Genomic DNA, 15,968 nt, shown 5'->3' on the forward strand with positions numbered 1-15,968 from the left:
AAGCCATAACTCTTATGGTGGTTTCTCTGTAGTCACAGGATAGTTTTCTCTGGCAGCTTCTAAGGTCCTCTTTATTACTCATTTTGAACAATTTTAGTTTTACTCCTATCTGGCATTTATTGACCTTTCCTAGATCTATGGCTTTATAATTCCATCACCCAGGGGAAACAAGTTGGCTATTACTTTGTCAAATAGGTTTCTTCTCTCCTCATTTTTCTTCTTTGGCGACTCCAATTACATGTGTATGTAGCAACTTGAAGGTATTACTAATTAGTGATTACTTTGTATTTTTAAATTTTTTTCTTTCCGTGCTTCATTTGGATAATTTCTCATACTTCCTCTAGTGCCTTCTGTAAATTATCTGTTTTTAATTCTATCTAGTGATTTTTTTTGTCTTAGATTGCCACTTCATTTCTTGAAAGTTATGTCTGAATAGATTCATATCTTTCTTGTTGGCTTATTCTGTTTTGTAGAGACAGACACTCCCTATGAAGTCATACCTAGTTTGAAATTTTGATCCTGTTGTTCATCCTCCTGGGATGGTGTTCCAGGCATGCTTTGCTATGCATGGCTCTTCCTTAATTGTTTTGCATTTAATTATTTATGTGATGGTGTGTATATACTACAGTGTATATATAGAGGTCAGAGGTTAATTTTTACCTTATGAGTTCTGGAGATCAAACTAAGGTCTTCAGGCTTGTAGTGATTCTACCCATTGAACCATATTATCAGGACAATAATTTTTCACATGGAGTTCAGTTTTCATAACTTTAAATTTTCTTTTTGCTAATTCTAGCATCTGTATCCATTCTTGGTTGGATTATTGACTCATTATTTTTTTACTCATTATAGATTTCATTTTTCTTGCTTCCATTTGTGTACTTGATATTTTTTCACGTGTGTGTGCGTGCGTGTGTGTGTGTGTGTGTGTGTGTGTGTGTGTGTGTGTGTGTGTGTGTAAGTATTTGTATACTCAACATGGGGGTCACAATACAACTTTTGAGATGTAGTTCTTCCATTGTGGGTTCTGGAATTGGATTGCCAAATTCTAAGATCTTTGCCCTGTTGGGTACTGGGTGTTCTCAAATTCCTGATAATAATAATTTGAATTCTGTTTTAGGAGATAGTTAAGCTATTGAGCAGTTTCTTGTGTGTATATGAGGGTATACAGTTATTCTTGTGGAATTCAGAGGCAGACATCATGGTGTCATCTTCAAATACTTTTCTAGTTTTTGTGACAATGTCTCTCCCAGAAGCTGAAACTCAATATGTCAGCCATATTGGCTGGCCAGCAAGCCCTTTTGAATCTTCTGTTTCCATATTGTAGTTACATGGCTGCTGGTGATCTTAATGAAGGAATCCAGGGCCTCATGGTTTCACGGCATGCAGCTTTCCCATTGATCAAGCTCTCTAGACCCATGGAGTAGTTTCTTTGGTTCAGTAGGCAAAGGCACTTGCATTCAAGCTTGATGGTCTGGGTACAATCCTATCCACCTTGTACTGATCATTAAGCTGCTATGATAAAATATGAGAATATATGATGTAAAATGTGGTGGTATATGACAAAATACCCAGAAAAAGAAAGAATGAAAAAGAAAAGAAAAAAGAAAAACAAAAAACAAGACTTGAGTGGAGGAAAGATTTATTTTGCTGACACAATTTCAGAGGTTTCAGTTCCATGTGAGCTGGCTCTATTGCATTGGGCCTGATTGTGGTGAGGCAACAGGAGTGTGTGTGTGAGAGGAATGTGCCTACTTCATGTTTTCCACAAAAGGGGAGGTGGGAAGAAAGTGTGCAGGAGGTGTGATGGGGAAATGAGGTCAGGAGTTTTCAAAAGCGTAACTCTAGTGACTTGCTTCCTCCAACCATCCTCACCTCCTAGATTCCACTTCCTTCTAATAATACCTCAGATGATGATCCATCACTGAATAAATACATGTGTTAGGGTGTAGGCCCCCAGGAACCATTCAACTCTCAATGTCTGGATCCAGTAGATGAGGACTGTGTCCTTAACACAGAAAATTTAGTTGCTGGCACTGTATTTCAAATCAAAACTATAATACCTGTAAAAAATGAACTTGGCCCAAATTTGAATCTTTCAGCTTAGTTACATGAATTTTGTCCTGAAGAACATAAGCCCAGTTCAAGGAAGAGGACTTTGCAAAAGCTGTCTTTTGCTTCTCCAAATTTAGCTACTTCTCCCTGAAATAGCTAGTATGTGTCAACATATTTTCTGGGTCTCAGTTTCCTCATCTAAGCTATTCTGAGAACCAACTACAGTAGAGTTCTGGGACATAGGAACTACTTAAGTCCAGTTGCTTCTTTTTTATTTCCATGATTAGAGTGGGGAGAGGAATCAGGATTGGGGGTGGGGAGATGTGAATAAAAAAAACAAAGTAGAGAGTTGTTTTGGAAAGAGAATTCATCACAGTTGGTCAGAGGCTGCCAGAATAGAAAATCCTAGGCTCTTACCATTGATCTTTAAATTTTGATAGCATCTAAGTTCAGTGCTGAGATTATTTATTCAGAATCCCATGTTTGAGCAACGCAGATAAAAGTGCACACATGCATCTTTCTCGGTCCTGCTCCCTTGTGCTCATGCAAACACATATCCTTTATGGCTGCCATCTCCTTTACCCTCCTCTGAGCTTTGGAAATGCACACCCCTTTTCCTGCATCCTATCCATGCTCCCATCACTTCCCTTGGGTTTGGTGACTTCTTGGTTTGCTCTCTGGGTCTTGACTCCATTAGGAACACTGAGCATAAGTAGCCTTCTGTTCCAGTTGTTTTCAGCAGAATGGGGCTTGTTTTGTGGGGTGGCTAAATTCCCCGCACACTAATCTGTCATCAGTATTAAAAACAGACGTCTGCTTCTCCCACATGGCCTCATCAGAGAAATTGGCATGAGCTTCGGTCTCTCAGGCAGGGTAGACATGTGCGGAGTGAGGGAATAAGAAGTTGTGTTGAAGCACAAGCCAACTAAATGAGTCCAAACTCCTCTCTGACCTATGGAGAGGGACTTGGGCAGAGATTGTCCACATGAGGAGTCAGTTGTAGAACCACAGTGAGACCTAGATTTTTGTTTCTTTACCTCACTACTTCCCCTCCAAAGTCCAAGAGCCCATGTTATATCTATTATAGTTTTCTGTGATTGAGAAAAATCCTGGAGGCAGATGGGAATAAGAGATGTTTATGTAGCGGGGCAGGATGGAAACTACCCACCAGATAGCCATGGGGACTCCTGATCAAGATTGTCATTTCTTTGTCATATGTATATTAGCTGCTGAGAATCTCAAGGATTTGGACTCCACCTTAAGCATGGAGTCCCCATTCCTTGGTGTAAGTGTTGAGAAAGTGGGAATAGAAGGAAACAGGCTCACCGGCCATTATATTCTTCCACTCCCAGTGTCTTCAGGCATCTGCTCCTCACTTGATGGATTCCCTTTTAATCTTTAAAAAAATAAAAGCTTCTGTCTTTCCTCATGGGATTCCTAGCTTCAGCTCATTTGATTCAGGGCTGGAAGGCCAGCTGACTCCTTTGGCTCTTGAAAAGGCAGCAGGCCCTTTCTGCCGGCCCCCACCCGGCTTCAATAAAGGCAGTAACATCTGGAGCTGGTCAGTGCCCCTTTCTGTGCTGGCATCTGGGAGTCTTATGGGCCTCTCCCCAGCAGATTGGTACCAGGCATTGGGTTTATCTCTTGCCAACTCTCAAGTCCTTTCTTATTCTGCTTTTCTCCATCGTTTGCCCTCTTTCTTATTTCTTTTTCTTTGTATGTGCGTGCTCTTGATATCTGACTCTTCTATTTAACTTTCTCCCGAAATCTCTAGGTTTCATGTATTTATTTGTTTTTTCCTCCAACCTGGCTTCAGCATAAACTGTTCATCTAGACTCAGATATGGGTCAAGAACTTGTAAACTGTGAGAAGTCACCTCTGCTTACTTTCAGCTCATCTCACATGTTCAGTTCTTCCTGTTGGTATGCCTTATCCTCAGTCAAGAAGACCTGCTCCTCTTCACCCCTCCACAGGATATACTCCCCAATCCATCTTAGACTTTAGAGTAAAGACCTCCTCATATGAGAAGAACATTAAGGAAAATGCTTCTCCAGTAGCAGAGAGAGAGAGAGAGAGAGAGAGAGAGAGAGAGAGAGAGAGAGAGAGAGAGAGAGAGAGAGAGGCTGTGATTCAGTAGTTACCCTGAAGTTATTTATGGCATTCTCTAGAAGCAACCTAGCATTCCTCCAACCATAAGGGTTATGCCTCAGGCATGTAGAGGAAGCTAAAGGGACTCTCACCAGTCTGGTGTCTGCTTGCTCTGAGCCAGCTTAAGGGAAATGATGTCCTTAGAATTAGAACTCCACCCCTTCCGCTGAAAGGGAACAAGGGTAGGCGTGGAGAGGGTGGCAAGTGAAATATGTTCTGCAGGGTGAGGTACAAAATAGCATGACTCCAAACATCTGGAATTAATATTAGGGTCTCAGTAATGTTTCTATCACTCCATCTGCTCTTTGAATGAGACATTTCTAAAGCCAAGAGCCTTCCAAAAGAAAAGGTATTTATACGTCTTAGAGAGTCTTAATTCTGTCCATTTCTTTATGCTACAAAGCCTACCTTCCTAATACAATTTTTAAAAGTCACCAAAAAATTACTCGTTACATAGTTACCATGATGGAATTCTTTCCGGTATAGTTGTTTCTATGTGCATAGAACACGATAGCAACACAGAATGCTTCCTCTCCCCAATAAGCTTATTTTCTGCTAGAAGCGAAAAATGATTTATTGAGAAATGTCGGTGACAGAAAGAAGGGTGATAAGATACCTCATATGGTATGAAATACAGAAAAGGAGTTTCTAACTCAATACAGGTACCCAGATGAAGTGAGGCAATTATTTGAGATTCTAGTCCCAGTAATTAGTCACCAGGATCAAGACATCGTAATAAGACTTCCAGCCCCCATGCTTATCACACATAGTCTTTTCAGGTCCCCCTTCCTGGTGCCATTGGTTGCCATTTTTATTCTTAGTGACATTTGCTTATTGCAGAGAACAAGAGCATAAAAGTTATATTTCTCTGTGTCATCACCAATATCTCCCTCAGGAGCAAGTATGTATCATGCCAGGAGGACCCACCTTTCATAAAAAAGACCTTTTCGAGGCTAAATCCATCTTCTCTTATGTCTAAGATGCTTAGATATCCTCTAAAAAGGAAAGACACACACATTCCCAACTTTATCTTCCTGCTTCAACTAAAACTAGTTCTAAAAATACTTAAGGTCTTCTTTTTGAACTTTCTCTTCATGTTCATGTCAACCTAAGAGATAAGTTCATGGTCCTTGTAGAAGGCCTATTTTTAAAGAATCAGGTCATCTGTTTCTTTGACCTCCTCATTTTTCAGTGAACTTTCCTTTGTTCTTTCTCAGCCAACTACTCCTAAGCTACACTAAATACTTTTCCCCACAGGATATTGTTCCATCAAAATCATTAGTTTCCACACCATACACTTTGACCGTAATATGTCACCCTGTTTGTAGTTCTCTGACTCCTATAATATCTGCCTTTTAACTCCTCAGCACTTGCCATATCTTCATATAATTACTTTGTCCACCTATCAGTTACAACTTTTAAAAGTCATTTCCCTATCCAAGGTAAAGTTCTTGTCCTATCTTTTAAGTACTCTTTTCAACAAGAACCTGAGTTCTCTCACCAACCAATCCTTGATTGCACTGTAAGTGTTCTTCCTCTGGGATATTCAAACAGCCTAAGGAAAACTCCAGGTTTAGGAATGGGAGCGTATATATTATTAGCCACCAATATCAACTCACCTCTGTGTGCCCCTGTGACTTTCCAGGTTGCTCCTGCCCACTTACTTCTCCATCATACTTAAATGCATAGCGTTCATCCTCCAATCGCAGAGAATAGAATAGCAGGAAGTAGTCCATGGACCTCCATAACAATTTAAATGTATAGGTATCATGATGCATGTTCTTCCTTCTTGTAGTAAAGGTGGTATCCTTTACATTTTTTTTTTCCGGAGCTGGGGACCGAACCCAGGGCCTTGCGCTTGCTAGGCAAGCGCTCTACCGCTGAGCTAAATCCCCAACCCCGGTATCCTTTACATTTAATTCTTCTGATATTCTCCTTTTATCTTCATAGGAAGACACACACACACACACACACATACTTCTCCCCATATCCTACATTTCCTTTCTATTTTTAGCACACTGATTTCACTATTACTTAAATGTGTGAATAAGCCTTTCTTGTTCTTAAAACAAAGAAAACCACTCCACATTCCACCCAATAAAATCCATTTCCTCTCCTTCATAATTTCACAGTTGATGACATGTTTTATGTTGACTGACTCCATTAAGCTTCAATTTAGGCTTTCCTGTGTCCTATTACTCCCAGGTTACAGAATCATTTTACTTTATAAATATTTATGATCTTCCTGTCTTGGAATCTAAAATGTTTGTTTAAATTTGGTACTATTTTAAAGTTTCATGTATGAATACTGTATTACATGTCATTCTCATCCATCCCTGCCTTCCCATGTCTATATTCTCTCAAATTTATGACCTTTTACTCTTCATTATTGTCACAAATCCACTTATGCCCATGCATGTTTCTAGTATGTACATGCACTTACTGCTAGGGATTGGATAACTTCTCAGGGGATTCATCCTTGTACAAGAATAATTTTTCTTCTCTCAGTAGCCATTTCTTGACTAGAGTTTTTCAGGTATGTGTGGGACCGTATGACATTTCCTTCATCCACATTAGCCAATGACTTTTTTTTTTTTTGGTTCTTTTTTTCAGAGCTGGGGACCGAACCCAGGGCCTTGCGCTTCCTAGGCAAGCGCTCTACCACTGAGCTAAATCCCCAACCCCAGCCAATGACTTTTTAAAAACCATATTTTTACTTAAAATACTACATCATTTCCCCTCTTGGCTCTCGCTCCTCTCAGGACTCTTCCATGGTCTCTCTCAAATTTATGTTGTCTTATTGCCATGTAATACATATTCATGTTATTTATTATATTGTTATAGAACACAGACATAGGAGTGCATTTAGTACTGCTTATGTGAACATGTTTTTAAGGCATCTGATGACTTCATATTAAATAACATATTAGGGAAAGACTCATTCTCCTTTCCTCAGCATTTATTAATATTCTATGAATCTTTATCTAGGGGTGTGGCCCTGTGAGATCTTTTCCTCATCTATGCCAGGATGTCAACTGATGCTAAAATTGTCCTGGTTTGTTTAATCAGCCATGTTATTGAGATTTTATGAGTGTCACTTCCCTGTCATACCTAGAAGACACTTTAAACTTTTAAAAATATTCCTGACATTTTTCACATTCTATAAGATTGACTATTCTCTTCCAGGGAAATATTTTATTTTCCATAGTTCTTTGATAACATGCTAGTTTTCTACTCCCATCTCTAACTAAACCTTAGTCTTTCTTGATAGATTCTCCTATCTTTTATTTAAGTTGTCAACATTCTTGTGGTTTTGTACATTCTTTTCTCAATTTAACCTATCTTTGGGCTACTGTAACTACGTGTAGTATAAGAGTCAATAAAGTTATTGATTTTTATTAGCATATATTTATTACACAAATTGAGTCTAATGGTATTTTCAATAAATTTATTTAGCTCATATTCATCTTTCTATCACTCTATATTCCTTTCTTCCAGTCTTGTTTGCCCTTTCTAAAGAGTCCTCTTGTACTTTCACTTTTTATGTTTCGTGTATGTGTGCATGTGTTTGTGTTTATATGGGCTTTTTTTTTGCTTGATATAGTTGATTCTTATGGTGAAACAAAACTCAAGTGTGCAGTTATTTGCCACATTTCTTACTATTCACTGTTGCCTTGTCGTCTCTGCCATATTCTTCCCTACATCCAACTGATTTCTATACATATTTGCAATATATTATCCAATAAGCATTTCAAAATCAATATATCTTAAATTGAAATCTCATCTTCTTATACTATTGCACCTTTCTGAGTTTGTATTTACTGGTTAAAAGTCTGGAACTTTGTTTCATATTTATTTCTTCATTTCATATGTAAACTATTTTACTTCAATCACCATTGTCTCAGGAATCAATTTTTTTCTATCTCTATCACCTAATCTAGACTGATGAAAATCTTTTTATTAACCTTCAAATTAACCCTCAAACTATTCATCTTTTCTCTATATCAATTTATAATTTGTCATAGTATGCATGTGATATAGCCAGAGATAAGTACATTATTTGATACACTAAATACCCAGTAACTATGAAAATAGGTATGTGATTTACAAATAAGATTCTTCCTCTCTTAGGACTTTTACATGTTTCTATTACTTTTATTACTAAAGAATTTTTGACAAGTACTAAAAGGTTATGAATGATGTGCTTCCTTAATTCTCTGCTGTTTGTTCTTGACACCACCCATATTTTCCTTTCGCCTGACACTCTCTCATCTCAATCTCGGTGCCACTTATCTGAATCATTTCATTAGATTTACTCTTTTCTTTGACCTGGTGACCTTTCAGCACTTTTTAATCCTCTAAGCTTAGAAATGCACTTTGCAATACTGAATATACTTTGATTTTGGGGCAGAGGACAAGAGTTTAACATTTGCTTTTTTATTAGACTCTTAACATCCCCACCAATCATTACTTTCATTGTTGTATCCCCTGTGCTTATTGTTTTACACACAAGGTCACACTAGCTAGAAATATCTAGAACTACCAGGATTTTAGTTTGGCCCTGATATATACATATGTACATTTTCCCGCATCTGAGGAAACTGAAGAATAATCCACTATTGTTAATAATCATCACTATTGTTAATATCCATCAAAATGATATACAATATATGTGACATTCTGTCAAGGAATCACATTCAATAACCATCTATCCTCTTAGTTTTTTTTTCTTGGCTTTTTGAAAATATATGCAGCACTCTTAATTTTCTGCAAAAACAAATGTCTTAAATCAGAGATAGCAAACCAATGACTGCCAATCCTTTAAAATATTTTAATAAGTTGATATCATTGGAAATCTGGATGATTTTCATATAGAAATTTGGATTCAAAAATTCTGTTGAGAAATAGTAGGTTCTGGAAGGTTTAGGCTTACAATCCCATACGGTAGAGGAGGCAAAAGAATTGAGTGGCAACTGCTCATTTTAGAGAAATATGTAAACTCTAGTTTTCCATATCCCTCTTTTTCCCCCCCAGATTTGCTAGCATTGTCTAATCTGGCATGTTCATTTACATAGCTTGCTCTGCTCTATGGCTCTTTAATGGACTATCTCTCACTCAAACCAGAGCATAGGATCTCTTCAGAGATCTTTTCTTTCTATTGTAATATGTCTGTTTGTTGTTGATCCATAACATGGCATTTGATATTGACTGGTAAATGATAGCAGAATGGTGACTGTAAAATTGCTTTTATTTTGCAATGCTTTCCTTGTGCTAAAGCCCACTACAGACTTTCACACCTGTGAGGACTTAGGTCTAGTTCTTCATTGTTCAATTATTTACTTTCTCCTACATCAGACCCTGATCTATAGTAAAGTCTGGTAAATGAGCACATTGAACAATTTCACCCTCACAATAACTCTTTGTTGAAGTTGTTATTATTATCTTCATTTTTTATATAGCAGGCCCTATAGTTTATAAGTTGCCTATTCCATCACATGCTTCTGGAATCCTAAACTATTTTGTTTGCAAGATACTTACAATCCATTCCAATAGTTCATTCATTTTGCATTTTAGGAATCAACAACTGAACATGAAGGGCTTTTCTCTTCAGTCTCTTTATAAGCAACTTATGACCAGCAAATAGCCAGTGTTGCGTGTGTTCCAGAGTGAACCCTGTGAGCTGCTAATTCCATTTGCCTCTGGGACTATCAACATTTAGATTTCTCCATCAATTCAATCAAACCTCATTGTGGAACCATAGACATCATTGAATGAGGCTGAATGATGGGAGAATTACTTGCAGAGTAGAGTATACTGTTTCCAAAGACAAAAGACAAATGGAATCGACATACTCTAGGAGGCATGACAATTGATCCCTTTATTATGTATTGGAAGTGATATTGCCTTCATATTTGGAAAAGAGAACAATGTAAAACAAATAATTTACTTTCCTGAGTTGGCTTTCAGGAAACCAGTGACTAACTTAGCATGTGAAGGCGGTAAAAACATTTTGTGCCTTCTTGTCCTCAGACACACCAAGCTTGTTACATCATATCTACTTCTCTATGCCTAGAATTCTTCAGCTTTCTTTGGGTATTTATCCAGAAGCAGTGTAGCTGGGTCATATGGTAGTTCCAATTTTAGTTTTCAGAGAAGCCTCAATACTAATTTCCACAGGAGTTTCTCTAGTTTACACTCCTACCTGTGGTAAATATGCAGTTTTTCTTCTCACACTTTTGCCAGAAAGGGGACCATGGGAGGAGCAGAAGAGATCTTAAAGGGAGGTGACTAATAAAACACATGTGACCTGGAAGTAAAAGGACTGTTGGATGGGAAGAAGACCAATGGGTGAAGGGAGACTGTGAGGGAGAGGAGTAAGGGAGAAATATGAACAAATAAGAGAGTATGTAGGGAAATTCCACAATGAAGTGAAAACAATGTAAAAAGCATCCCCTCCCCCAAGCTGCTTGAATTGCTGGTTCTCTCATTGATTGTGAGCTAACCCCATTCTCATTATGACAGAAAGGCTTTCCTGGCCACCCAGGTAGAAGGTTACTTACATCTTTTATGTCACATTCCTTTTATTACTGCTGACACATCACCTAGAATTTTCATTTATTTCTTCATCTGCTTATTTTTGTTTTCTATTCATCTTAGAAATAACTCTATTGCAAGTATAAGTGACATACATAAAATTACATTTGATGCACACATCTTGTGATTTCGAATGTCTGCATATACGTGGGATGGCATCACCACAAACATGACCACGCATGCACAGCTCCCAGAAGGTTTCCTTTTGCTCATTTGTGTGGCCATGACTGTATAGGTGTAAGAACACTTCCCATGACATCTATCCTTGTAAAGCATTTTAAAGCATACCACCCCAGAGTGCTAGCTCTACGTGCTATGTTTGGTAGCAGATCCATGAAACCATTTTATCTTGCAGAACAGAAAGTTTACACTCCGTTGAAAAACAATTTTTCATTTCTGCCTCATCCCAGCTGGTGTAAAGTACCATCCTATTCTGTGTCTCTTTGAATTTTTCTATTTTAGATAGTTTATGTAATTGAAATTATGCAGCTTTTCTTCTTCTGTAGCTGGCTCATTTTGTGTACTTAGGCTCATCCATCTCTCCACAATTAACAGTGGTCCTCTCTTTGGGAGTCCAAATGATATTATATCTTTATATCACCATACTTCCTTTTTAAAAATATTTTAAATTACATATATATATATATATATGCTTGTCTCTTGGAGTACACTTGTCTGTAAATATGAGTTTATATGTTCACACAACCCAAAAATATGGCACTGAATTTTCTGGAGCTCTAGTCAGGCTGACCAACACAGCTGCTGGAAGTAAACTTGTGTCCTCTGTAAGAACACTAATTTTTTAACCACTGGGACATCTCTCCAGATGCCCCTGCCTATTTTCCTTTATTTAAAAGTTCTATTTTGAAGCAATCTTACAAAATAGATGAGACGTGACCCCCTGCTCCCTGCCCATGATCTTCGTGCCTCTGTTTTCTGGGTGGCGGTGTTTATTTGTAATAGATGCCTTTCTGCTTCCTAATTTGTGATGGGATGGAAGGTACATGCTTGCAGGACACTCAACTACATTATAGTTTTTAATCATTTCCCTTAGCAGAACGTTGGAAAGTTGTTTTCCCACATCTTGGTTATTGAGAATAACATTGAGAATACCTCCATATTTTCCATAATGTGATGGTTATTCTCAATTGTCAACTTGACTACATCTAAAATTAACTAGAACTCAAGTAACTGGGTACACTTGTGACGTGTTTCTCTCTTAATGAAATAATTTGAAGTGGGGAAACTCACTTTTAATCTAGATCATTTGATGTGGGAACATCTACCTTTAAACTGGGCTGCATCTTCTGCTGACAGCCTTCATAAAGGGCATGGAAGAAGGAAACTTATTCTCTTTGCCTACTTGTCTAGCTCCCTAGCAAGTCCATTCTTTCACTGGCATTACAGCCTACGTCTTTGGAATTCTGACATTCTTTGTGATACTTGAAGAAAAGCTAAGACATCCAGCCTTGTGGAGTGAGCAACTACCAGTTCTTGGACCTTCTGCTGGTAGACAGCCATTGTTGGAGTAACTGGACCATAGCCATAAGCCATTCTAATAAACACATGTATCTGAAATATATCTGAATGCAAATGTGTGTGTGTGTGTGTGTGTGTGTGTGTGTGTGTGTGTGTAGAAGTCAGAGGACAACCTATGAGAATCTTTCCACCATATGGGTTCTAGGAATAGAGCTGAGGTGGTCAGCCTTGGTGACACATCCCTTTAACTTACTAAGCCATCTCATTGGTCCATTTAAACATTTTTAGAGGAATATCTTTGATATTTTCCAGAATAGTTACACCATTATACTTTCCCAAAAATGGCATATGAAGGTTCCCTTACACTTGATTCTATCCTCAGGGTAAATGAGGATTTTTACGCATCTATTTCCCTCTGTGTTCCTAGTATCACAATATGAATTACGGTATTGTTAGAGGTCATGAAACCAAGTAGTTAACACTACCGGTCACAGAGCAGAAAGACAACTATTATAATTGAATCACAGCAGTAAGTACCTACTTAATACCGGGAACTCCACAGGCATGGTGAGAGATGTGAAGCTTGTGGAGGGGAAGAGGAGTCAAATTACTGAGCACTTACTAACTGTGCAGACATCAGATTTATTCAGAAAAGTAGCTACTACTATCCTGCTCTCACAGATAGGAAGACAGATTAAGAAGAGTGAGGGCATTTGTTTAAGGGCATATAGATACTAAGTGATACAGTTAGGAGTTTAGACCTTAACCATTTTCATTCAGAAACGTATCCCTTCTCTTGATGCCCTCAAAGGAGTCTTTGGGAGTGGAACGATTGTGTTTTGAATTTTAAAAAAAGGAGAGAAGGCTGTAGTAAAATATAAAACACTTGGGTTGTGCTTTTGGTTGCGATTATTGGGGGTGTGGTGGCACTGGGATTTGCTTTTTTGTGAGCTCTGAGTCACTTTGGTCATTTGGGCTAGGGTATGTGTCTAACCATATTTCTTGTATTTGGTACAGGTGGTTTATCATGGAGCACATGATGAATCATTCCTTCAGGAGGTCAGATGGCGCTGTCCTAGAGCACTATACATTTTAGGTATTCTGGTCCTGTAGAATATAGAGAGATAGGTGATGAAGAATAACATCTAAGCAATAGATTTTCTTTGCCAATATAGTAAGACAATTGAAGCTGAAATAAAAGTATAAAAACCAGGAGCTGACTGAAACAGATGCAGATACTTATACCCAACCATTGGACTGAAGTCAGGGACCCCTATGGTTAAATTAGGGGAAGAATTGAAGAAGCTGAAGGGAAGAATGACCCCATAGGAAGACCAGAAATCTCAACCAACTCAAACCCTAGGGAGCTCCCACACACTGAGCCACCAACCAAGAGAATACATGGGCCGGTCCGAATCACCTGGCATATATATAGCAGAGGTCTGCCTGTTTGGGCCACAGTAGGAGAAGCTGTCCTTAATTTTCAAGAGACTTGAGGTTCCTGAGAAGAGGGAAGCCTGATGGGGGTGTCACCCTTTCAGAGGCAAGGGGGAAGAGAACTGGGATGAGGAACTTGGGGGATGAAAATGGAGGGGCAATGACTGGACTGTAAATGAATAAAACATTTTTTTTTTTTAAAAAAGCAGGTTTATTGTGGGCAACTCTCTGGAGGGTTCACTTGTCTTAGAGAATGAGGTCAGGGAAATCACCAGATAAGACTGGGCAGGGGTGTTCTGGGGTAGCTGGGGGGTTCTTTAATCCTTAGTACAAACCTTGTGCATCTGGTAGAGGAAGATGTTAATGTCAGCAGTTGCTAGGTCCCTGAGAGTAGACCAGGAGAATTGCCTGCATATTAACAGGGTTAGGGTTACAGGGTTCTTGGTTTGAACTCTAACATCAAGGAGTATAGTTAACTAACTAAAAGTGAAAGTGAGAGAGCAAAATCAAAGGTCATCAGGGTGTTCACTCTCACCTAAGATTTGCTTAATTATGGCTTTCCTACATTAGATTAAATGACATTAATGGGCCTTATTTTCAAATTTATTTCTAGTTGACAAGAGACTATTGACAATCAGTCCCTGGCACTAGAAAAATCCCATAGATGGATGCAAATGTAATTTAAAGTAGAAGACACACACTCATTTTGTTTTATTTCCACTATGATAATCTTAAAGACAGAGTCTAAGCAATGATTGGAAGCATATAGTTTATTTGTTAAATATCCATAAAGGATAGTTGTGAAGAGTCATGGTAAGATCAGGGCAATAGATCAGTACAGTGAAATTAGTGAGGAAATTAGGCTCCTGTTACCCAAAGAATGTAGAGCTAGGGAGTGTTGGCTCAACCTTATCAGCTCAATCATTTGAAAATTACTGTTTCTTTTGTTTCTTGGCTATGCTTGTCTACATGAGCTGAGGAAGCTCCCAAATCTTCAGGAAGAAAATAGAAGGACTTAACTTGTAATATACCTGAGGTAGAGGGTATCAGAGCATCAGAAAATTAATCTCAATGCATACCAAAACCGCTACAGCTGGAGCTGAAATCAGAATACTCATTCAGAAAGTGTTGATACCATGCAATTTCACATGCCAGACATATTGCTATGCTTCCAGAAAAGCAATGTAGGACTGATATTTATTTCTCCTCTTGGAGCACTGGACTAGAAGAAAGTTATGAAAATGGAGGATACTTCTCTGATAGTGTCAAAAAATGAAAATAAGATTAAATGGAGTTACAATGGAAGAAGTATCACTTTAGTTGAGACTCTGATAGTCAGAGACGCCTTTATGAAGAAATAGTCACTAACTTAATCTAGGATGATTTCAGTAAAAGAGGAAATTCAGAGAGAGGAAAAGGTATGAGGCCAGGATGGAAATACTTCTAGAAGCACAGTATGGGAGAGATTGGAGTTTGTGATGAAAGATTCAAAGGCCAGGTTAAAATAACTAAACTATTCTTTTGGCAGAGGAGGATGATAGGAAGTACTTATGAGTGTAAGTTATGATGAGAACACAGTTTCTCACTCTTAGTCAATGGCTAGAGGCATGTGAAAATCTTGGGTGGTTTTAGGATGGAATTTGCTTTGCCAACCTTGGCTGACTTTGGCCATTGGCAGGAGAATAGAGGACCTAATTTGGACATGTACAATCAATGTAAAGATAGACGGCAAGGGTTGCACCCTCCAGACATTCTCTGTTTTCAACACTTGCATGGAGAATGACATTAGCATTCTACTCCACCATCAAGGGCAAGTTGATCATTCTTATTAATGTGTGGCCTGGTGAGATCCCTTAGCCTTCATCTATCAACCTCTGCATTGTGCCTTCAACAGCAGCCCACACCCAGTGTCTCAGAAGCCCATACATCATGCCTCGAGGCAGAGAAGCAGATTCCCTTTTATCTCCCTCGCAAAAGCACAGATGTTCAGAATGTCAGTAAATGCACCCAGACTTCTCTGGGATGCAGGCACAGTGTCTCCCTGGATGACCTTCTTGGAATCTCCATCCCCATTGCATTCCAGGCAGATAAACTCTCCTTTTGTTCCTTCACTCAAGAGCTGCCTCCACCCCACTCTTTCAACCCATGCGTCATGGACAGCACATTTGTGTAGCCATGTCTGCCTCATCCCAGCTGCTGAAACCATTTGTGAAGAAGATATTGTATTAATCATTATTTGAAAATGTGTATGCCAT

The 15,968-nt window shown here is 38.6% G+C and overlaps 1 protein-coding gene across 1 annotated transcript in view; it reads left to right on the top strand.

Annotated features, from left to right (window-relative positions):
• Positions 1 to 15,968, top strand: part of Astn2 (astrotactin 2) — an 803,377-nt gene that overhangs the window by 647,766 nt on the left and 139,643 nt on the right. The window lies entirely within an intron of this gene.

Source organism: Rattus rattus, chromosome 1 (assembly GCF_011064425.1).
Source record: "Rattus rattus isolate New Zealand chromosome 1, Rrattus_CSIRO_v1, whole genome shotgun sequence".
In the NCBI taxonomy this organism is placed as follows: domain Eukaryota; kingdom Metazoa; phylum Chordata; class Mammalia; order Rodentia; family Muridae; genus Rattus; species Rattus rattus.